The 23,753-nt window shown below is 36.5% G+C and overlaps 1 protein-coding gene and 1 long non-coding RNA gene across 4 annotated transcripts in view; one reads left to right on the top strand and one right to left on the bottom strand.

The window, feature by feature from the left end:
- NTNG1 (netrin G1) overlaps positions 1-23,753 on the top strand; it is a 327,327-nt gene that overhangs the window by 104,235 nt on the left and 199,339 nt on the right. The window lies entirely within an intron of this gene.
- The window catches only part of LOC309606930, a 29,787-nt gene continuing 7,293 nt past the window's right edge, over positions 1,260-23,753 (bottom strand). The window contains exon 2 of the long non-coding RNA XR_014232124.1: positions 1,260-23,625. This is a non-coding gene — a long non-coding RNA (uncharacterized lncRNA). The remainder of the gene's footprint in view (positions 23,626-23,753) is intronic.

Genomic DNA, 23,753 nt, shown 5'->3' with positions numbered 1-23,753 from the left:
AAACAAACAGCCCAATCCAAAAATGGGCAAAAGACCTAAATAGACATTTCTCCAAAGAAGATATACAGATTGCCAACCAACACATGAAAGGATACTCAACATCACTAATCATTAGAGAAATTCAAACCAAAACTACAGTGAGGTACCACCTCACACCAGTCAGAATGGCCATCATCAAAAAATCTACAAACAATAAATGCTGGAGAGGGTGTGGAGAAAAGGGAACCCTCTTGCACTGTTGGTTGGAATGTAAATTGATACAGCCAGTGTGCAGAACAGTATGGAGGTTCCTTAAAAAACTAAAAATAGAACTACCATATGACCCAGCAATCCCACTAGTGGGCATATACCCTGAGAAAACCATAATTCAAAAAGAGTCATGTACCACAATGTTCACTGCAACTCTATTTACAATAGCTAGGACATGGAAGCAACCTAAATGTCCATCATCGGATGAATGGATAAAGAAGATGTGGCACATATATACAATGGAATATTACTGAGCCATAAAAAGAAACGAAATTCAGTTATTTGTAGTGAGGTGGATGGACCTAGAGTCTGCCATACAGAGTGAAGTAAGTCAGAAAGAAAAAAACAAATACCATATACTAACACATATATATGGAATCTAAAAAAAAAAAAAAAAAAAAATTGTTCTGAAGAACCTAGGGGCAGGACAGGAATAAAGACGCAGACATAGACTATGCACTTGAGGACACAGGAAGGGGGAAGGGTAAGTTGGGATGAAGTGAGAGAGTGGCATGGACATATATACACTACCAAATGTAAAATAGATAGCTAGTGTGGAAGCAGCCACATAGCACGGGGAGATCAGCTTGGTGCTTTGTGACCACCTAGAGGGGTGACATAGGGAGGGTGGGAGGGAGATGCAAGAGGGAGGAGATATGGGGTTATATGTATATGTATAGCTGATTCACTTTGTTATAAGGCAGAAACTAACACACCATTGTAAAACAATCATACTCCAATAAAGATGTTAAAAAAAAAAAAAAAGATATACTGAGCCCCATATAAGATTAAAAAAAAAAAAAGTTTGGGTTTTAAAAGCCAGAAGGCCATTAAAATTTAAACACTAATTCCTAAGGATACCAGTAAGTTTTATGCTTGTCTTAGTGTTCCCATTTTCTTTCTTTCTTTCTTTTTTTTTTTGGTCATGTTTTCCTGGTATATTTCTATTCAACCAAAGGTACAAAGCAGTTTGTAATTTAAAAATTTCCAATGGTTTCCATATGCATTCCTTTCACACTAAAGTCCTCACTTGGTCAAAGTGGCAAATATGTTCACTGGGTAAAATTCAGTGCTATACATAATAGAGATAAATTGACAAAGGTGCTTGAAATGATCATCAGTGTTGGGAACTGTAAGACAGTTAATTTACTTAACCCCTGCAATCGTCAAAATTAGACCCAGGAAAGACCTTAAAAGTCATTTAGTTTAACTCTGAACTTGTTGTTTTGGATGATTTTCATAGATATAAATCCAGAACCTGTTAGAACTCATTTTTTTAAAAATTTATTTTATTTATTTTTGGCTGCGTTGGGTCTTCGTTGCTGCTTGCGGGCTTTCTCTAGTTGCAGCAAGTGGGGGCTACTCTTCGCTGTGGTGCACGGGCTTCTCATTGCGTTGGCTTGTCTTGTTGCAGAGCACGGGCTCTAGGTGCACGGGCTTCAGTAGTTGAGGCTCGCAGGCTCAGGCTTAGTAGTTGTGGCTCGCAGGTTCTAGAGTGCAGGCTCAGTAGTTGTGGCTCACGGGCCCAGTTGCTCCACAGCATGTGGCATCTTCCCGGACCAGGGCTCGAAACCGTGTCCCCTGCCTTGGCAGGTGGATTCTTAACCACTGTACCACCAGGGAAGCCCTAGAACTCTTTTTTAAGTGTTTTCCCTCAAACTCTACTCTTTACTTTCCCTCCCTAAAATAGTATTCATCTGGTAATGAATAATTTACATTTGCTACTTCCGTTTTACCCTCATTATATGTTCCTCCCCCACAAGATAAAAACCTCAGTCTTGCTATTTGCTTCATTCAAACACTAATAAACTACTTCTCTAGTGTGTGAGGTTTGTGCTATAGATGCCAGAGATATTTTGCAGACTGATTTCTTTTTATTAGGTCTCTAGTTTTCTTCTTTAACTGATTATTAAAATTTTATAGTTTTCTTTATATCTTGAATCAGAAATATAATTTGAAATTCTGTTGTTTCTATTATAATCCTATTGATTCAAACCCCAGAATAATGACAATTTGTTACTTGGGTCAGAAACTTGCTATAAGTACTGAGTTAGGTGAGAGGGACACCGCAGAACTATGATTGTGTGAACATTTCATTCTTCCCTTTGAATGCAAATTATAGTTTATCTAAAAATGACTGGATGCACCAGAAGATGCACATTGAAATTTTGGCCATGTTTGCATGATAGTAAACAATGATTGAAAAATGAAAATACTCATTTGATCATCTCACGATAGTAGTTTTCTGATATAATATCATATAAAAATGAATGAGCTTTTTGATCTTCTCAGCTTTCTAGGTATTTTACTTGAACTGGCCCCTGACAAGAGCAATTTCTGATAATACAGACTATAAAGAGGCTTTGTGAGGAGAGGGAGAAGGTTTGCTGAAATATTGCTCTATATTTTCTGGGTCTGCTTTGGGACCTCTTTTCACACTCATTCCGAAGTTAAATTGGGGAAAAGGACCCTTATTTCATTCTGACATTCGTCAGTGAGGAAAAGGTCTACCTTGCCTCCAACAGCTGTAGTAGCAACAACAATCTTCATAGAGTGAAGTTCAACTGTAGCATCAGCAACAAGACAAAAGTAAGTAACAACAGCTAGTAATGGATCCACCAGAGCCTCTAGGTTTTGACCAGGGTCTTCTACAGCAGTCACAATCATTATTACTACTTTTTTTAGAGCACATCACTTCTAAGAATGTTGGGACTGCATTACCCCTGTTTAGACATCCTCCTGTCTAACTTCTCTGGGCTCCAAACCAACAGCATCTCCACCATTGTCACCAGGCAGTACTATCATCAAGATGCTGATGTTTAGAGATCCCCAGAAGTCAATCAGGTGAATATTTTCCCTCCCAAACCACACACAGATTGCCCTGGTTTCTTCTGTTGGCATTTCTGTTGCTTAACACACCTGGTAACTGGAAACCACTAATTCAAAGCTAGTATTTTACATAAAGAAAGGAAGTCGCAGCTGAGACTCCTCTCCAAGTTTAGTTCTTGGGGAGGGGAAAAGCAAGGCAAAGGATCTAGACAGCCTTGATGAACTACAGCTTCAGCCCAAGTAAGTACATCTGAAGAGCTGTAGTTACTATGGGTCAGAGCCCAAATAAGTAGGAGTTCTCGTGATATTAGCCATTCTTTAATTAGCTCATTTCTTTTCAGTTTTTCATTCCTTAATTCATTGGTCCATCAGGTATTTTCTGAGCTCCTGCCATGCACTGGGCACTGAACTGGAGATGTGGAAATGAACAAGGTACACAGAGTCCCCGCCCTTAAGAAATGGGCAGTCAAATAAAAAATAAAGACATTAGACAAATACACAAAGGATTATTTGATCACAAATGGAAGAAATGCCACTCAAGCATCTAAAATTTTCATAAAATACCAGACAACTTTCAGTGGCCAATTTGATAACAATAATTTGATTTATTAACGTGTAAGAACTGCTGGAAAGTAAAATTTTTCTTCCTTTTCATGTTTCACAGAATTTTTAAAAATCTCTTCCTAAAAATTCAAATAAATATTTCAATTAATATTTTATTTCTAAGTCTGCTGTTGATCACAGGTGACAAATTTATTATTTGAAAAGATAACACTGTATTATAATATGTCATTTGTTGGTCCAAAATCTATTACATAATGGAAACAAAAGATATGTATACAGTACTCTGCCTGGGCACTGTGAACTATAGAAAAACTACATTCTAGGTGTTTACAATCATGGAGGAGAAATAAGATATGTAGTGAAATAATCACAAAACAAAATTATGAGATAAAGCCCATGGAAGTTAACATATGTAATAAGTTCTACTTATATATTTTGAAGTGAAAAACTATAATGCATGAACTGATAAAGACTTTTGGCCCTGATTTATACATCTACACTAAAAGTTTTATTAAGTTACTTTTAAAAGGCTATGGTACATGTAGTAATACATAATAAATCACATGAAATCTGAATGACTCCAGAAAGTTAGGGGCACATAAGTGGAGACTGGTAGGGAGACTAATTTTGTTAGGGTGGCCAGATGGAGCATTTGTGTGAAGGATGGGGTAATGAGGGCAGTTCAGGAAAGAGGAGCAACAGAAGGTATTTTATCATAAAAATTCAAGGTATGCCTGGAGACAAGCAGTAGACCAGTTGGCTAAAATAGAGAGTTATTTTATTGTTAAAGACCATAATGGTAGGTTGGGATCTAACTGTGGTGAACTTTGAATGCCCAACTAAGGAGTTTAGATTCTAACTGATAGTTTATGCCATTGAAGGTTTTGGGGACAGGGGAGTTTTATGATCAAAGTTGAAAAATCCATCTGGCTGAAGAACACATAATGAGGATGATATAGTACATTGTAATTACTCCAGGTAGTAGCTGGGAGTTGAGAAATAAATACATGAATTAGAAGATCTTAAAAATCACTTATGTTGACGTGAGCATATGGTATACACATTTCCCAGGAGATTATTTGCCTTCTGTTAAAAAAAAAAGACAAAACCAATGAAAAAGCAATGTCTCTCTCACCCCCAAAAGGGAGGGCGGTAAAAGACAAAATAAAGGGTTATCTGTAAGTCCATCTGTTAGTAATAGGCAGAGTTGAAACCCTTTGGCCTGGTGCAAAACTTTATTCTTAGCTATGAACGCTCTTAATTAGGGTAACCACTGTAGTTATGACTGGATTCGGAATCAGTCCATTAGAGGATCTGGTGGCAAAGAACTGGAAACCAGTATCTAACAGGAATAATACAAAGTTGGCCATTTACCTATGTGTGAGTTGATACTTTTGTAAATGATTCTGATCAGAGGGGGGGGAAGGCAATGGAATCAATGTTGTGTTTATCGTAAAGGGGAATACACATAACCCAAAGCTTTGAAAAGTGATAAACCCCAATATATGTACCCCAAGTACATGGCTGCATTGCCACAGCTCCTAGAAGAATGGATATATGGATATGAGAGTGACTGGGGAATGGGCAAAGCTAATAACACTTCTCAGTTGGCTTGCTTTCTTTTTAAAAATTTTTTTCTAAAATCTTTAAGACAGGTAGGTTTATACCTTTGAGACCTGTACTAATTTTTGAGGCACATTTTATACTCTTTCCATTTAGGCATTAATCAGGGAGTTGGTCTTTTTGAAGTGCGAATCGTGAATAGTGAATATGAAACATTTTAAGAATGTAGTAGGAAAGCTATTAGCACTTTGGGGACGGCTGCTTAGTGGCGTGAGAGACCTAATGAATACTCTGAGTTATCTAGCTCTTTTCATCTATGGTAATTAGCCTTAAGAAGGCAAGTTAAAAAAATTATTTCTAAATCTTGTACAGTGTAACTTCCCACTTAGCATTTCTTTTCTCCTTACTAGCTTTACAACCTGAGGCAATCCCAGATATTCCCTATGGGAAAGATGTATTTGAGAGTTACACTTATGGCGCTTGCCTTTATTAATTTTATGAAAAAAATCATTTTAACATTCATTTTTATATTTGAGTATTCAAGAATTCAAGGGTTGGATTTGAGTATTGCTGTGGGATTTTGAAAAAAATAGAAATAAGGTATAATGACAATAAATCATGACCCAAACATCTTAATTAAATATTCTGAAACTCCACATCTTTTTTAAAAGATATATTTTACTGTTTCTCTTAGGAGTCTTCTTATAATTTGTTGAAACATTCCAAGGAATTATAGATACTAAGCTATCTTATTTGATTGATGTTGGTAGATGACAGGAGATTAATCTAGAATCCTAACTCTCTCTTGTTATTTGATTGAACAGATCCATGCCACCTTCTTTCCTCTTTGCCTGTATACACACACACACACACACACTCATTCACATACCCTTTATTTTTCAGAATTCTTAACTGCTTCCCACTCCCACCACAATTTTGCCACCCCGTTGCAAATTTCTATAGCCAGTTGCTTCTTAAGGTGACAGTGAGGGAGACTTTTTATTGATCATCTTACCTCCCACACAATTTATTGGAGGTTGACACACTCCCTGCCATTTTTTTTTTTCCTTTGTGAAGGTTGAAGGAGCCATTCATTATAGAGATGGCTTCATTAAAAAAGCAACCCCAAAGTTCTAGTGGATTAAGCTCTTTAGCTACAGAGTAAAATCCTTTGCAATCTTATGGCAATCGATGCCCCCCATCCTTTCCTGATGAAGTTAAAAGACTGTATATGGATTTTCCTTTCATTTTTTATAAGTGCTCTTTGGACTTTTGTATCTTACCATGCTGTATTCTCTGAGGAGAATTCCTGGCTATAGCTCTTTGTTTTTATTTCTTTATACATTGGCAGTTTTAAAAATAGAAATCATTTTGCATCAATTTGGCTGATCTCGACATTTTCTCTATTTATATTAGTTTAAGGCATCTTTGGGCCACTTCTTTCTCATTTTTTTTTTCTGTTTGGTCTCTATGTTTGGTGCCACTTGTGATAAGGGAGGGCTGAGGCAGAGCTGAGTCCACACTTAAGTCCCTCTGTGTACCTGTGAAATTCCCTTGAGAATTCCTGCCTGTTACACCTGACTTATCTCCACTGAAAGAAAGGTTTTGATCAAATATGCAGGCAGGGCATTTTGTGTGATTTGGGTGCAGTGAGAATTTTACCTCTTTGCTTTTCTCACGAGATGATGAGAACCTTGACTGTGTCTTTACTCATCTTTCTCGCCTCCAGTGTCTTGCACGGCAGGCATCAACAAATGTTTGTTGAGAGAATGAATGTGCAAATGAGTGAATGTTGCATGAAATACTAATCCTGGTGTGATGATTGTGTCTTGTTTCTCATTGTTCCAATATTCTATTTCACTGTCCTCTCTCAGAATAATGCCTCCCTGAATTCCCTGAAGAATTACAGAAGAGTAGAAGCTGATAAAAATGCACAACAAATCAGTGGTGGGAAAGGAAACTAGAAGTCTGTACCTCTGTACATTGGCACACTGTTATAAATTCACCCCTCCAGCCTATATGAATTAGTTTTCCGGAAATTAGAGGATTTTCATTAATGAAAATTTAAATACAGCACTTCTCTTTATTTTATTAATTTGGCAATGGATTGGAATGGCGAGAGTCTGGAACTGGGAGGACTTCCTGAAAGGGAGTCAACTAAGAGTCAACTAACGGTGGTTAACAGAATAATCATAGGCATTGAAAACTATGTCGTGAGTTGAGATTTGCAGGGCTGTAAGCCTAGACAGTGAGATAAGTGTCACATGGAAATTTCTGAAAAGCAGTGAGTTCTTCCTGTCAGGTGATTTGGTTATATTGATCCTCAGTGGTTTTGACATCATTTGTTTACAACTTACTCTAAACCAGATAGCTTCCTGTTAAATTCTCAATATTAGGAGTAGGAAATATGAGCCCCAAATGTGTCTTGTTCTAATCTTCCAATCATGCTCCTCTTTTGTTATAAGTAAAAGAAATTATTTGTTAATAAATATATAAGAAAATAGAGCAGAGCTGTGAAAGTAGAGCAAAAATTTGGAGCATTCTGTTTGGTGTTCTGATTGGCTTACTACCAGTGGGTGCTTCTCTTTAATTCAATGTCCAGTAATGATCAATGTATTTGAGAATGCATCTTGGAATTAATGGGCAATTTGAAACCTTCTCCAGTTCTCTACCCCTTGCCCCAAGCAAAATTAATCTTTCCAATCTCTGTGCTTTCTTAGTATCTTGTACATAATTCTAATTGCATTTGTCACATTTTAGAAGGATTTTTTAACTGCTTTTCATTTTCCTTTTATTCAAATGTGAGAGTCTGTGTTTCATTCATCTTATTTTTCTCCTGTAAATATGCAATATGTGTTAGCTGAAATGGGGATTACTGAGAAGTACCAGTGTATAGTGATGTGAGAGGTAAATAGTATATCAGGAAAATGTGCTGGATGTGCAGTTTTTCCAAATTTAGACCTATTGTCACACAACCAAGCTATTTAACCCAGTGAACTCCAGTTTCCTCATTCATAAGATGAGGACAGTAGTTACAAAAAAGAATCAAAAGAAAGATGAGGCGTAGACTATTTTCAGAGCTTTAAAGTGTTATTCAATTAACATTATAATTTTGTTAGCATTTCAGCCAATGAGAGTGATTTTTGGGTCCCCCAGCCTCCCTGAACATGTTTCAGTGAAAACTATCAGTTTACCTAAAGTTTCAAGATTTGGGGTCTCATCCACAGATTTTCTTCACTTCATGTCGACATTTATTGAATTCCTACTATGTTCAAAGTGCTATGATGAGTTAAAGGGGTGTTGATTGCACCTCCGTAAATCACAGTCTCAATGTTGTCAGACACATTGTGGTACAGTGTACAAAAACTACAGAGTCGACATTCAGAAACTGCTCTTCAGTCATTTAACTTTATCAATTCAGCATGGATTTGGGAGACATTTAGATCTTTGTTAAAACGTCCACACTGAGCTTCTATTTTTTTATTCGTAAAAAGGGATAACAAAGCCTACCTCATGGAGCTGTAATAGAGATTAATGAGATGATACATGTTAAACACCAAGTAGCATGCCTGACATACAGAAGACATTCAACCAACACTGGCAATTTCCATCATTATTCAAGAAAGAGAAAGATCAGTGTGGGCCGGAAGAGTAAGAGATGGAATTCATAGGGAGATAGGGCATACATTGGATGTGAAGGCAATTTGCATAGAGGTAAAGCATGAACAGAGGTGACTAAGCTAATACAGGCATCAACATAAACCTAGTGCTCAGGCTAGAACCCGGGTGTCAACTGTAGCTCTTCTCTTCCCCTCATACTTATCCCTAATAGTCAATTCACTACTATGTTCTATCCATTCTGACTTCCAAATATTTCTCAAGCTTATATAATCCTCTCAATTCTCACTGTGCCTCTCCATTTCTAGCACCTCTTTCCAGCCATGATCCCTCCAGCTATCTTCAGTCCCCAGAGTGTCCTTCACTCTCTTGCCTCGAGGGCTTTGAACATGCAGCTTGCTTAACCTTGAGCACTCAGCCCCTTGGCCACCTTTCCTTCCCTATAAGCACACACCAACCACGCATACACTAACTCCTAGTCTCTTTTCCTCCAGTAAGTCCTTATCATAACATTGATTGCCTGCTTATTTCTCTCTGTCCTTCACCAGAATGTAAGCACAAAAGGCACTTTGCTAACCATAAAAGAGCCCAGTTTCCACAAATTCCCAGCCCCGTGTCTAACAATATTCCTGCATCGAGCCCCCAAACTTTGCCCTTCTTTCCATTACTGTGGATGAACTGTCCCCTATTTTATCTGAGACTAACTTCTCTCTACATGAATGGATCCCACCCCTTCTCACCAAAAGACATTGCTGCAAATATTCTACCCTTTTCCTCCTACATTACCATTTTCCTTTCTAATACCATTTATGCAAATATGCTAAAATATATCCCATCTTAAAAAAAAAACTCCCTTAACTTCACATCTTCCTCTAGCTGTTGCCCCATTTCTTTATTTCTTCTTACAACCAAGCTCCTTGAAAAAGTTGTCTAAACTGATTTTCTCTACTTCCTTTTATTCCATTCTCTCTCTAACCACTCTAATCATTCTTTTGTCCCACCATTCTAACAAATCAATTCTTGTCGAGGTCACCACTGATCTCCACATTGTCGGATTCAATGGTGAGATCTCAGACTTCATCTTTCTTGATTTACCAACACATTGGACTCAGTTGATTACTTCTCCCTTCTAGAAACCTTTCTTCACTTGACTTTTTGGACCCCTCTCTCATCAGTCTTTCTCACTCTCCTTTGCTGGTTTCTCCTCTCAAGGTGCAATCTTTTTTTCTCTGTCTCTACTTGTATTCCTGGCAAACAAGTCTCATAGTTTTAAATGTCAACTATACGTGGATAAGCCCCAAATAAATAGTTCAAACCCAGTCCTCACCACTGAACTCCAGACTTATTGCCTACTTCATTTCAAACTTATCTTAGACAAAGTTTTCAATTCCCACTTCCTTCCCTAAACCACTGAACACACAGACATCCCTAGTTCAATGCAACACCATTCTGCCAGTTGCTTAGGGCAAAAATCTTGGAGTCCTCTCTTTATCAACTCTCCTTATTACATCCAAAACCTTGGAGTCTTGTCTTTACTACATCCAGTTCATCAACAAATACATCTAGAATCCAACCATCCAAGCCACTATCGTTACCCACGTGGCTAATCACAGTAATTTCCTATCTGGTCTCACTGTTTCCACCCTTGCTCTCTACAGTCTTTTTTTTAAACTGAGGTAAAATTGGTATGTAACATTATATAAATTTCAGGTATACAACATTATAGTTTGATATACGTATACACTACTAAGTGATTGCCGCTGTAAATCTAGTTACCATCCATCACCATACATTTTATCCCCTTCACCCATTTCACCCTCTCCCCAACCTCCTTCCCTTCTGATAACCAATAACCTGTTCTCTGTATCTATGAGTTTGTTTTTGTTTTGTTTTGTTTTGTTTTTTAGATTCCACATGTAAGTGAAGTCATATGGTATTTGTCCTTCTTCATCTGATTTATTTCCCTCAAGGTCCATACACATTGTCATAAATGGCAAGATTTCCTTCTTTTCTTATGACTGAGTATATATGCCATTATATATGTGTATATGTACATGTATATATATGTCTCACATCTTCAACCATTCATCCATCAATGTACACTTAGGTTTTTCCATGTGTTGGCTATTGTAAATAATGCTGCAATGAACATAGGGGTGCATATATCTTTTTGAATTAGTGTTTATTTATTCTTCAGATAAATACACAGAAGTGGAATTCCTGGATCATATGGTAGTTCTAAGTTTTTTGAGGAGTCTCCATACTGTTTTCCATAATGGTTGTACCAATTTACATTCCCACCAACAGTATGAAGGTTCCCTTTTCTGCACATCCTCTCCAGCACTTGTTATTTATTGTCTTTTTGATAATAGCTATTCCAACAGGTATGAAGTGATATCTCATTGTGGTTTTTATTTGCATTTCCCTGATGATTAGTGATGTTGAACATCTTATGCACCTGTTGGCCATGTGTATTTCTTCTTTCATTTTATAAGGCCAGCATTACCTTGTTACCAAAACCAGATAAGGATATTTTTTTCACGAAGCAAGAAAATTAGAGGTAAATATCCCTGATGAGCATAGATGCAAAAATCTTCAACAAAATATTAGTAAGCCTAATCAAATAATACATTAAAAAGATCATACACCATGATCAAGTGGGATTTATTCCAGGGATGAAAAGGTGGTCCAACATCTATAAATCAATCAACATGTTACAGAACATTAACAGAATAAAGGATAAAAATCAAATGATCATTTTGGTAGATTCAAAAAAAGCATTTGACAAGATTCAACATTGATTTATGATAAAAAAAAAAAAAACTCAACAAAGTTGACATAGCGGAAACTCTCAAGAAAGTAGGTATAGAAGAAAGTGGGTACCTCAACATAATAAAGGCCATCTATGAAAAACCCACGGGTAACATCATGCTCAGTGGTGAAAAGCTGAACACTTTTCCTCTAAGCTCAGGAACAAAACAAAATAGTAGTGGCCCACTCTCATCACTTTTTTAACACAGTATTGCAAGTCCTAGCCACAGCAATCAGGCAAGAAAAAGAAATGAAAGGCATCCAAACTGGAAAGGAAGAAGTAAAACTCATTACTTGCAGATGACATCATATTATATTTAGAAAATCCTAAAGATTCCACAGAAAAACTGTTAGAACTAATAAATGAATTCAATTAAGTTGCAGGAAACAAAATCAATATATAGAAATCTGTGGCATTTCTATACACTAATAAAGAACTACCAGGGTGAGAAATTAAGAAAACAGTCCCACTTAAAATTACATCAAAAAGAATAAAATGGCTAAGCATAAATGTAACCAAGGAGGTGAAAGACCTATTCACTAAAAACTGTAAGACATTGATGAAAGAAATTGAAGAAGACACAAATAAATGGAAAGATATTACATGCTCATGGACTGGAAGAATTAATAGTGTTAATGCAATCCCTATCAAAAGTCCAATGGCTCTTTTCACAGAACTAGAACAAAGACTTTTAAAATTTGTATGAAGCCACAAAAGATCCAGAATAGCCAAACCAATCTTGAGAAAGAAGAACAAAGCTGGAGGTATCATATGCTCTGATTTTAAACTATACTACAAAGCTACAGTAATCAAAACAGGATGGTACTGGCCTAAAAACACACACACAGATTGATGAAAGAGAATAGAGATCACAGAAATAAATCCACACATATATGGACAATTAATTTACAACAAATGAGCCAAGAACATACAATAGGTAAAGGACAATCTCTTCAATAAATGGTGTTAGGGAAACTGGACAACCACGTGCAAAAGAGTGAAACTAGACCACTATCTTATACCATACACAAAAATTAACTCAAAATGGATTAAAGACTTGAATGTAACACCTGAAACCATAAAATTCTTAGAAGAAAACATATGTGGTAAGCTCCTTGACATCAGTTTTAGAGATTTTTTTTTTTTTTTTTTTGGACTCCAAAGGCAAAGGAAACAAAAATAAGCAAATAGGACTACACCAAACTAAAAATCTTCTGCACAGAGAAGGAAACCTTCAACAAAATGAAAAGGCAACTTACTGAATGGGAGAAAATATTTGCAAATCATATATCTGATAAGGGGTTAATATACAAAATACGTAAAGAACTCACACAGCTCAACATAGACACACAAAAAGAAAACCAAACCAAACAAAACAAAATCAAATAACCCAATTTAAAAATGGGTAGAGGATCTAAAAATTCTTTTAAAATGTAAGGTGTTTAATTCTACTCCTCTGTTAAAACATTTTCCATTGTTTTCTTACCTCTAATAAATAAAAATCAAACTCTTTATGGTGGCTCTACTACCTCTCTGCCTTTATCTCCTATTAGATGCTCTCTTGCTTAGTTTGCAACCCATAGGCCACTTCTTGGTTTATACTACACACCCAAACATGCCTTCACCTCAGGGCCTTTTTGCTTGCTGTTCTCTCTGCCTGGAATTTTTTTACTCCAAAATCTACATGGCTCACTCTCATTTTCCTCAGTTCTCTGCTTACAATGTTACCTTGTCAGTGAAACCTTACTTGATTACCTAAGTAAAATAGTATCCCCATTTTCACCCATGGCACACTCAGTTTTGTTTGCCCCAGTCTTTTTTCCCCATAGTAATTACTGCTCCATGATATATTATATAGTTTTTTGCTTGTTTATTGGCTGTCTACCCAAATGAAGACAACTCCATGATGACAAGACCTTTATAGGACCCCCTCCCTCCATTTATCTTTATCCCCAACACCAAGAAGAACATCTGATACATGGAATGTGTTCAAAGCAATATTTATTGAATGAACAAATGAATGAATGAGGCTGTTGGTTGACCATGAGAGACTAGGATGTCAGTCATTCCTTCTATCTCTGCAGCACAAATGTACTAGTATGGAGTAAAACTCTTATGCATGTTATATTTTATGTCTTTAGACTACTTAACAGTTTCCCTGACAGTTCTTTTGAGAGGTACTTTTTCTTTCCTTCTTCAAACTTCTGCCTTGAAATATCATAAATTTAAATAAGCATGTAGAAATCAACAGCTTTAAAGCAGTTTTTATTGATGCCTTCACAATGGTGGTCTAAACAATTGTTTTGCTTTTAGGATAGCTGGCTCTGTAATTTCTATTCATGATCCAAATGCCATTGAAAAGCCACTGAATATTACACAAAGTATGCCAATATGAAAAATGTCATCAACTGCCATTTTATTTCAAGCTGGGCTTCTGTACAGCAAATTGTTCCAAATTTGGTGAAAACCGAATCCAAGTCACCTTAAGCAAAAAGACAGATGTAAACCAGCAGATAACTTTTTAAAAAGAAAACAAACAACATGTTCACTCAATAAGAGCCATATATTATTTTATTATTTTCTTAACATTTTATAACCTGTCACTTACACTGAGCTTTTTATGCTTTAATCAAAATTATTTTATGACTTCTGCAAATAGTTTTTTAAGATATGAAAATCCCATTGCAGATTGCTATGGTTGGCTTATTTCCTCATTCACTATTGTGATTTCAAAGCTCAAGCTTTGTAATTAAGCAGGTCTCAGTTTGAAACTAAGCTTTTTGCATTCTCATCTCAGCAAACTCATAAAATTACATAACATTTCTAAGACTCAGTTTCCTCATTTGTGAAATGGAAAGAATAAGTTTGTTATGATGATTGAAATAAAGCAGTAATGTATAGCATTCAATATGCATTTACTAGTATTTCTGTTGTTATTAATTATACTGGCAGAACGACTATTTTTTAGTAGTTCATAATTTGGAGTTGTATTCACGTCCAAAATAAACTTTTTGTTCACTTCCTAAATGAAGCATATTAGTCCGAATGCATTGACTTGACTCTCTAAAGTACAGTACTACTTCTTCTTCCTTGTCAGAGTCTGACATATTTCTTTGAAGTTAAAAATTAAGTTTTTCATTGATAGTGTATGCTCTGAAAAAAAGACAAGTTAGCATGATTCTGTCTTTGCTTTACTTGCAAAATATATGATTTATTTTAACTGAAAACCCTCATGTAGCTAAAGTACCCTTTATCTACAATAATATATAACCTATAGGATGTTTCTAATAATGAGGAAATTAACTACACACCAAATGATTTCACGTCAAGTACTGAAGAACTTATTAGGCAACAGAAGTTGTTCTGTATATTCAACCAAAAAGATTTGAAAGGCAAATTGCTTACCACAAAAGTAGGCAACAATATTTAGACATAAATCTAAAATTAAGAAAATTTAAATAGTTACACTAACTTTGTTTATAAAGATACAGATAACGATTTTGGTCCCCAGGTAACACAAATCAATTTAAAATATATTTTAATTGAGATTGTAAGCATTATTATCAGACAAAACCAGTTGAAAGCCAGCAAGTCTGATCTAAACAACTTTATCCTCCTCCAGCATTTATTACTTTCATTTAAAACCTCCAAGTTTTCCTTTTTCCATTTTATTCCAGATTCAGTTTATGAGTAATTAATACCATATACTCAGAGTTGTATTTAAAACAACAAAAACATGTTGGTAACTGGCAGACACCAAAAACCTCAATAAACCCAATCTGCAGATGAATAAGAGTCCTAAATAACTTAAATATATATCAAACTGATATATTCTATCACAGAGTATTATTTATTCTGGTGTAAATTATTATTCTGGTTATTTTGGTATAAATTTAAATTTAATGAAAAATAGGTAATAGAGGTAAAGTTTTCATGTATAAGGATATGACACAGAGAAGTATTGACTCTCCTGGCTCTGGTTAAATAGACATTTCCCACCTTTGGGTCAAAAAGTGCTACTAATCTGAGACAAGAACATGATAAGGTATTAGGGCTTTGCAGGATAACACTCCAGTCATGTTTGGTTCATGAATTTATATTAATGACTTCAGAATCTAGGGCATATGCTGTCTTTTGCATGCATTGAAAAAAATGACATTAATGAAAAAAGGGAATTATGGGGAGGTAAGACCTTGTTCTGTCAAGTTTAGTACCTATTCTAAAAACAATGATTCAGAGTTTTAAGCTAAAACTGTCTCTTCTAGTTAAAATTCCCTCTGACCAAATAGTGAAGCAGAGAACTTTTAAGAGTCAAATGGAAATCAGCTTAGGTAAAACATCCTTGGTGATTTTAAGTGACTCTCCAACAAGTATTTATTGAGCACCTCCTTGAGTCAATACCATGCCTTTACAAATGACGCAGTTACTTATTATCATCAATAACAGTATTGTTTAGCTTTTTGAATAATAATATTAGTAGTAATACTATTAATATTATTCTTAAAGGGACTAAAATAGATTGCTCAGTATTTTTTTTTAAATAATCTTTTTTTATGCAGCAAAGTGTTTCCTTCTCTGTAGCTCCTTTCAGAACATGGGATAATAGGCATTGTTTCATCCCTGAGGAGCTTGTGTTATAAACTAATGACTGTATTTGCTCCACAACTTTTTAGTTCTTTGCGGGGCTGATACATCAGAGTCATTGATGGCTAACAAATGAGCATTTTACAAAGAATTCCGCTGGGAAAATGGCATTCAAATCAGCCCTCCAGTGCATTTTGTTGCAGTGAATTCCCATAGGTACACGGAGCAAGATTATGAGGAAGTTCACCCTTGGGAAGGTTATTTTTGTGCTTTTGGCTGGCTCTGTGGAATACCTGAATACCCTCAGTTTCAGCCACAAACTCCCAGAAGGACCCGTTTCCCCCATATGTACATAGTTAAGCAAGTGAAAGTTAATCCGTATTTAAGGAGAAGTTGTCGAGAACTGATGTTGAGACTTGATAGTGTTCACCAAGTCACTTGAAAAACCAATCCTTAAAAGTGATACGTAATGTATAAATTGGTCTTTCAGTGCTGCTGTATTAAGAGAGTAGGCATTACCATCGTATAACCATTAAGTATAAATGCTTAGGGCTTCCCTGGTGGTGCAGTGGTTAAGAATCTGCCTGCCAATGCAGGGGACACGGGTTCAAGCCCTGGTCCAGGAAGGTCCCACATGTCACGGAGCAACTAAGCCCGTGCACCGCAACTACTGAGCCTGCGCTCTTGAACCCACGAGCCACAACTACTGAAGCCCACGTGCCACAACTACTGAAGCCAGCCCACTGGAGCCCGTGCTCCGCAATAAGAGAAACCATTGCAATGAAAAGCCTACGCACCCCAAGGAAGAGTAGCCCCTGCTCACTGCAACTAGAGAAAGCCCGCATGCAGCAACGAAGACCCAACACAGCGAAAAATAATAAATAAATTAAATAAATACATTTTTTAAAAAGTATAAATGCTTAAGCAATTTAAAGCACTAAAGTTGGAAGCACTTAAAAGCTCTAGTAAAATTGTCTATAGGACACAACTAATCTAAAGCATCATAAATACTTAAAGATTGCTTAGCATATCCCTTACTATCATTGTTTTTCACGCAGCTTGCTTTTTGCATGGTGATAAGAAGCAAAGATCATTAATTTCCCATTTCTTAGTAAAGGAATGAAATGTGAATCATTTTCCCCTTTCTATGAAGGTTATTGCTTTTTATTCACTTATTTTTTGAACAGCATCAGGCCATGCTAAATGGTGGGTGACCCAGAAGCTGACAGATGTCAAGACAGGGGAGTTCTGAACAGGGTGGCAAGGTGTAAGAGGAATGGGAGAAGAGAGCCACTGAGTGATGTGGAAGAAAAGGTATGGAACTGGGAGAAGGACTTAGACTCAGGAGGTGTGAATCCTGGTGGAAGAATGGATTGGTTTGTGAATAAGGGCAAGTTATGGTAAACTCTCTAAAGTTATTACAGGCTCACACACACCTCTAAGAATTGTTAAGGGGATTGCACTAGGGCTGTGTTTGGAAGTGCAAAATGTAAAGCAACATAGTTATTTTTGTTGGTGGTGGATTTTTTTTTTCTTTGGTGGTAGAGGGGTTTGGTTTGCTTTGGTTTTGTTTTTTAAATATGAGGAGCACGAGGGAGCTGGAACAACAGCCATTCCTGCCCTCTGTCCCTGGCTTCTTGCCATGAAGTCTTCCATGGAAGTACCTCATACTGTGATTCACATACTGTCATGTAACAGGTGCTGAATGAATATTGAAGAAATGGAGTTTTTTTTTTCCCATAGTTCTAATTTTTTTTTAATTTGGAAAATGACTTACATACTTCCTTATAATGTTTTATGTTTATACGTGTCATCTCATCTGTTAGTTGGTGAGATCTTGGTAATTGCATATCACTCATAATCATGTAGCCCATAGCCCCAGTTAGTGGTCACTGAATCTGTATTAAATAAATTGAGTACCTGAGGTATAAACCCTCCAACCTTTGTCATTTTACTTCCCCAAAACTTTTTTTTCTGACAATGTTTTTGACTTCTCTCCTGAATTTTATCATGATGATGATTTACGATCAGCAGCTACACTAGGTGCTGGGAATTTGAGAATTAAGGCGCAGCTCTGTGCGCTCAGAAATTACAATTTATTAATATCAAACATTTAGTAAGCTCTTATGTGCCACCCATCCTGTAAAAAAACTTTAGGTCTTTAATTTTTCTACTCAATTTGTACAAAAGCCCATTTAGGTGGGTATTATTTTTACAGTTTACAAATGAGGGGCTTGAGTTTGAAGAGTAACTTTCCCAAGGCCACAGGAAGTTGGTGCTGGGATTCTAGCCCAGGCAGGCTGTCTTCAGGGCTCATTCTGGAAAAACAAAAAGCAACATTTTGAGATATTATGTGTTAAGTGTCCACAGAGTGTGTTAAAAATGCCATCAGACTTCAAGAAAATTAAATGCCTCAGTGAGCATGCTATTTGGATAGACTTGGTAGTATAGGTAGAACTTGAGTTTGAACACTAAGTAAGGGCAATAGTAACAATTCGAAACAATTATGTAGCATTTGCCTTGTGCCAGGGACCACTGGTATTTAATTAATTCATTTGTGCCTGACACAACCCTATATGGTAGGCACATAACATGCCCATTTTACAGATGAGTAAACTGAGGCTCAAGCAGTTAAATAACTTGCCTCAGTCTCCTAGCTGGTAAGAGAAGGGTTTAGAGGAGCAGCCAAGAGTGGGGGCATGTTGTCCAGATGAAAGCCACACCTAGGAACTTTAGAACGAATCAAACATATTTTTCCACACTAGAGTTTTCTCTGGGCAATAAATAGGAAAGCACTTGAGACAAGTTATCTCCCACTACTGACAACTTGTTGGGGGCATTAGATACGTTGGCAGAGGAATTTACACTTGATTCTATGAGAGCATTAGGGTGACAATGAAATTATTTTGAACATTTATTGTTTATTGTTACATAAAAGTTACTGCTCTGAGGCTCAGCTTAGACACTTCTTCTGGGAAGCTTCCTGACCACCCCTTCATCACCCACTCCCACCTGTGGGATAAATAAATGTGCCTCTGTGTTCCCTGAGAACCCAGGAATCCTCATTTTCATAGCTCTTGCTACATTGTTGTGTTTCCTTTTATCATTCTGCCCACAAACAATGCACTCCAATGACAGAGGAGATGTTCTCTCTTATTTTCCTGTGAATCCCCCAGCATTTAGTACAGAGCTTGGAATATAGAAGGCACTAAAAATAATAATGCTAGCCACCTGAAATTATTTTCTAACAAAATAAAATATAGATAAAATTCATTTATTAAATAAAAAATAATACTCCATTTATTTTGAAAACTCTTATCAAATGTGGTATAGAGGGAACATATCTCAACATAATAAAGGCCACTTATGACAAACCCACAGCTAATATCATACTCAATGGTGAAAAGCTGAAAGCCTTTCCTTTAAAATCAGGAAAAAGACAAGGATGCTCTCTCTCATCACTTCCATTTAACATAGTATTGGAAGTCCTAGCCACAGCAATCGGACAAGAAAAAGAAATAAAAGACATCCAAACTGGAAGGAAAGGAGTAAAACTGTCACTATTTATAGCATAGTGCTGTACACACACACACACACACACACACACACACACAAATTACTCAGCCATAAAAAAAATGAAATTCAGCCATTTGCAGCACATGGATGGACCTAGAGGATATTATGCTCAGTGAAATAAGTCAGACAGAGAAAGACAAATCCTGTATGATATCATTTATATGTGGAGTCTAAAGAATAACACCAATGAGTATATATAACAAAACAGGAACAGACTCACAGATATAGAGAACAAACTAGTGGTTACAAGTACGGAGAGGGGAGGGAGGAGGAGCAAGATAGGGGTATGGGATTAAGAGATACAAACTGCTATGTACAAAATAAGTAAGCAACAAGGATATGTTGAACAGCACAGGGAAATATAGCCACTATTTTGTAATAATTTTAAATGGAGTATACTCTATAAAAATATTGAAGCACTATGCTGTACACCTGAAACTAATATAACATTGCAAACCAACTCTTTTTTAGTAAAAAAGATATAGATATTAACTAATTTTGTTTTATTCTCCAGTTATCATACATCCCTATGAAATCTCATGCACATCCAGGGTAGAAATCAGACCTTTTCCTTTTTGTCCTTAACAGCTTCTGCTGTAAATCTGATTCCAAACTAAGGAGACTCTATGTGTACTTGATGATTACATCCTCCCTTGTGTAAGGAGGAAAACAGTATATCCAGGCGTTTATTTAATAGACTTCAGCATAGTAGTCAATGTCTGTCTCATCATGGCAACAGTTTCTGCTTTCTGGGTTCTATCGCCACTCTCCCCCAAATCACTTTAAGTTCTGGCCCCACCTGCTATTCATCACTTCTCATGTATCCCACATACTTGTCTACCTTCTTGCCTTTGCTTCTGCTGTACCCTCTGATTGGAAACTTCTCTTACCTCCTCCACATGGTGAATGCCTACTGCAATTTCAAGGCTCAGATCACTGAACCACCACCCTCAACCTTTCTCTTGTAGAAAAATCAATTACTTCTTGGAATGAGTTCCCATAACACTGGGTATCTACTTCCATTTAATTTGTTCAGGGCATATTGCCTTCCTTGCTAGTCAGTGCAGTTGTAGGGGGCAAAAAGTAGGTCATATTCACCTCTGCATCCCAAGCGCATAGAACTGTACCTGACACAGAGTAAAAAATTGGTAATTGTTGGATGAATAATAAAATTATTAACAATGACATTCATTACCTATTATTCCCTGACTTTCCGTAGGTCGATTAAATTTTGTTTTCTGCCTCGTTGAAGAGATGGCAAAATCAGTCATTCTTAAAATTTGATTTTTAATTTTACATTAGTTCAGGTCCTCCAAGAGGCAGCTACTATGATGGGATTGCATATATAAGAGATTTAGTGGGGAGAACTCACATGAGAGAAAAAGGAGAGGAAGCTGGAGGAGGCTGGGAAAGTTGTCAGATCACCATGCACATCCCCTGTGGAAGAGAGAGAAGGAATGGAGGTTGGGTAGGAAAAGTTTTAAAACCATGGTACAGTTTTAAGAATATTTCAGTAAAGCCAGCAAGGATCTCTGAGCTGTCAGTCATCCATCAGAGGAGCCCTGCATCTCCCAGGACCTGGTTGCCTTAGTATTCCTGCTGCATTCGGTCACTGGCTGAGAGCAGCTCTTGGGAAGTGTGGAATCCCTGGTCAAACTCATAGCTGGTTTTAAGAGCCCAGCAGCTGAGGCCCCTGGTCAGTTATACTCCCTGCAGTTGGAGATATGAGAAGCCATATATGAGGTGACTACAATAGCTTGAAACCCTTGAGGGACTTGCGGCAGTAGGGATGGTCCTTTATTACTTCTACAGAGTTGCACCTAAACATACATGAAACATGCTTTAAATAATGGAACAAGAGACAGGCACTGGGAATCTTGTATTTATCTGAAATTAGTCTTAGGTAAGCTTCAGTTGTTAGCTAATTCTGACATTTTAGAGAAAAATAAAATACTCAACTGAGTAAACTTAAAGTACTACAGAAACAGACTCACAAACTTAGAGAACGAACTTATGGTTATGGGGGGAGGGAGGGAGGGACGGAGGGAGGGATAGACTGGGAGATTAGGGCTGACATATACACAATGCTATATTTAAAATAGATTACCAACAAGGACCTACTGTATAGCACAGGGAACTCTGCTCAATATTTTGTAATAATCTAAATGGGAAAATAATTTGAAGGAGAATAGACACATGTATACATGTATATGTATAACTGAATCACTTTGCTGTACACCTGAAACTAACACAACATTGTTAATCAACTATACTGCAATATAAATTTTAAAAAACACAGCAACAACAGAATTGAAGATTGTCTCCAAAAAAAAAAAAAGAAAGCAAACAAAAAATCTACATAAACTTCTAAAAGAAAAAAAGAATAAAGTACTGATGTATGCTACAGTGTGGGTGAATCTTGAAAATATACTAAGTGAAAGAAACCAGGCACAAAAGGTCACATATTGTTTGATTCCATGTATATGTAATATTCAGAAGAGATAAATCCATAGAGACAGAAGGAGACAGAAGACACTTGGTGTTTTACCGGGGGCTGGAGGAGAGGGAAATGGGGAGCAACTCCTTAATGGGTACCGGGTTTTACGTTGAATGATAGAAAAGTTTTGGAACTAGATAAAGGTAGTTGCACAACATTATGAATGTTCTAAATGCCACTCTATTATTCACTCTAAAATGATTAATTTTATGTTATGTGAACTTTATCTCAATAAATCATATACAAACTTTAGTTGATAAAATAACAATAAAACTAATTTGAACAAAAAAAAATACTAAAGGAAATTTTTAGCACAAATGTGTTTCCAAAAACCCAAAGGAGTTTTTATACATTTGACTAAGGTCATAATTTTCTGGAACTTAGAGGTTAAATTCAAAAGGCTTCCTCAAAAGAATCACATTTAACAAATTGTTGATGCTGCATATCTTGTGGGAAAGAACATGTAAAAGTTTGTTGTATAGAATAGAGCATACCTAATTTATAGGGATTTTAAATGACAAGCCTTTTCGAAATTCCAGAAGGCTTTTTAAATTTGCATTCTTATAAATAAACCAGTCTCTCTTAGAAGCAACCTTAAGACTAATAAATAAATAAAACCCAATCATTATTTCACATGACATTTTCATGCCAGAAAGAAATGATTCAAGATAATATATGTTATACCTTACAGAAAGCAGTGCCATTAAAACTACATGATATGGTTCCTCTGCTCAATAGCCATTCTACTTACCATCCCCTGCACTCATCTTCTCAATTATAAAATCTATTGCATATCCCCACCCTTTTTTTCCTGTTGACCTCCCTCTTGGATTCACCTTGGAGTCAAATTATTTAACAACTAACATGATATCATCACTGACCAATCAAGTAAGAGACCATTTATAAACCACCAACTGGGGCATTCCACTGTGTACAGACTGTGTCCAGCCCTGCTTACCAACTTCAATTTGAATTATTGGTCTCTAAAGCAGCAGCACAGCTGTCACACTAGGATTCCTCCTTTCTTTTCTCCTGGGTTGACCTAATTATTTCTTGACTCTCCTGACTTCTATTACTTTTTCATTTTTCTAGAATACATCTTTATCTTCTTCAGAAGAGAAATTTGGAAAATTGACTTCTTTTACTTCTTCTGGATTGATAATTTGGCTGGGAATAGAATTCTGGGTTAAAAATAATATTCCCCTAGAATTCTGAAAACATTACTCCATTGGCTTTTGGCCTCTCCTATTGCTGATGAAAGAAGTCTGGTGTTTTCTGAATTCCTGTTCCTTTATAGCTGTGTGTGTGTGTGCGTGTGTGTTTCTTTTTTAATCTGGAAACTTTTGGATCACTTTTTTTTTTTTTTTTTAAAGGAATTCCTTTATTTTTATTATTTATTTATTTATTTATTTATTTTTGGCTGTGTTGGGTCTTCGTTTCTGTGCGAGGGCTTTCTCTAGT

Source organism: Balaenoptera borealis (assembly GCF_965194805.1).
Source record: "Balaenoptera borealis genome assembly, chromosome: 1".
NCBI lineage: Eukaryota > Metazoa > Chordata > Mammalia > Artiodactyla > Balaenopteridae > Balaenoptera > Balaenoptera borealis.
This window is presented reverse-complemented; position numbering and strand designations above follow the sequence as displayed.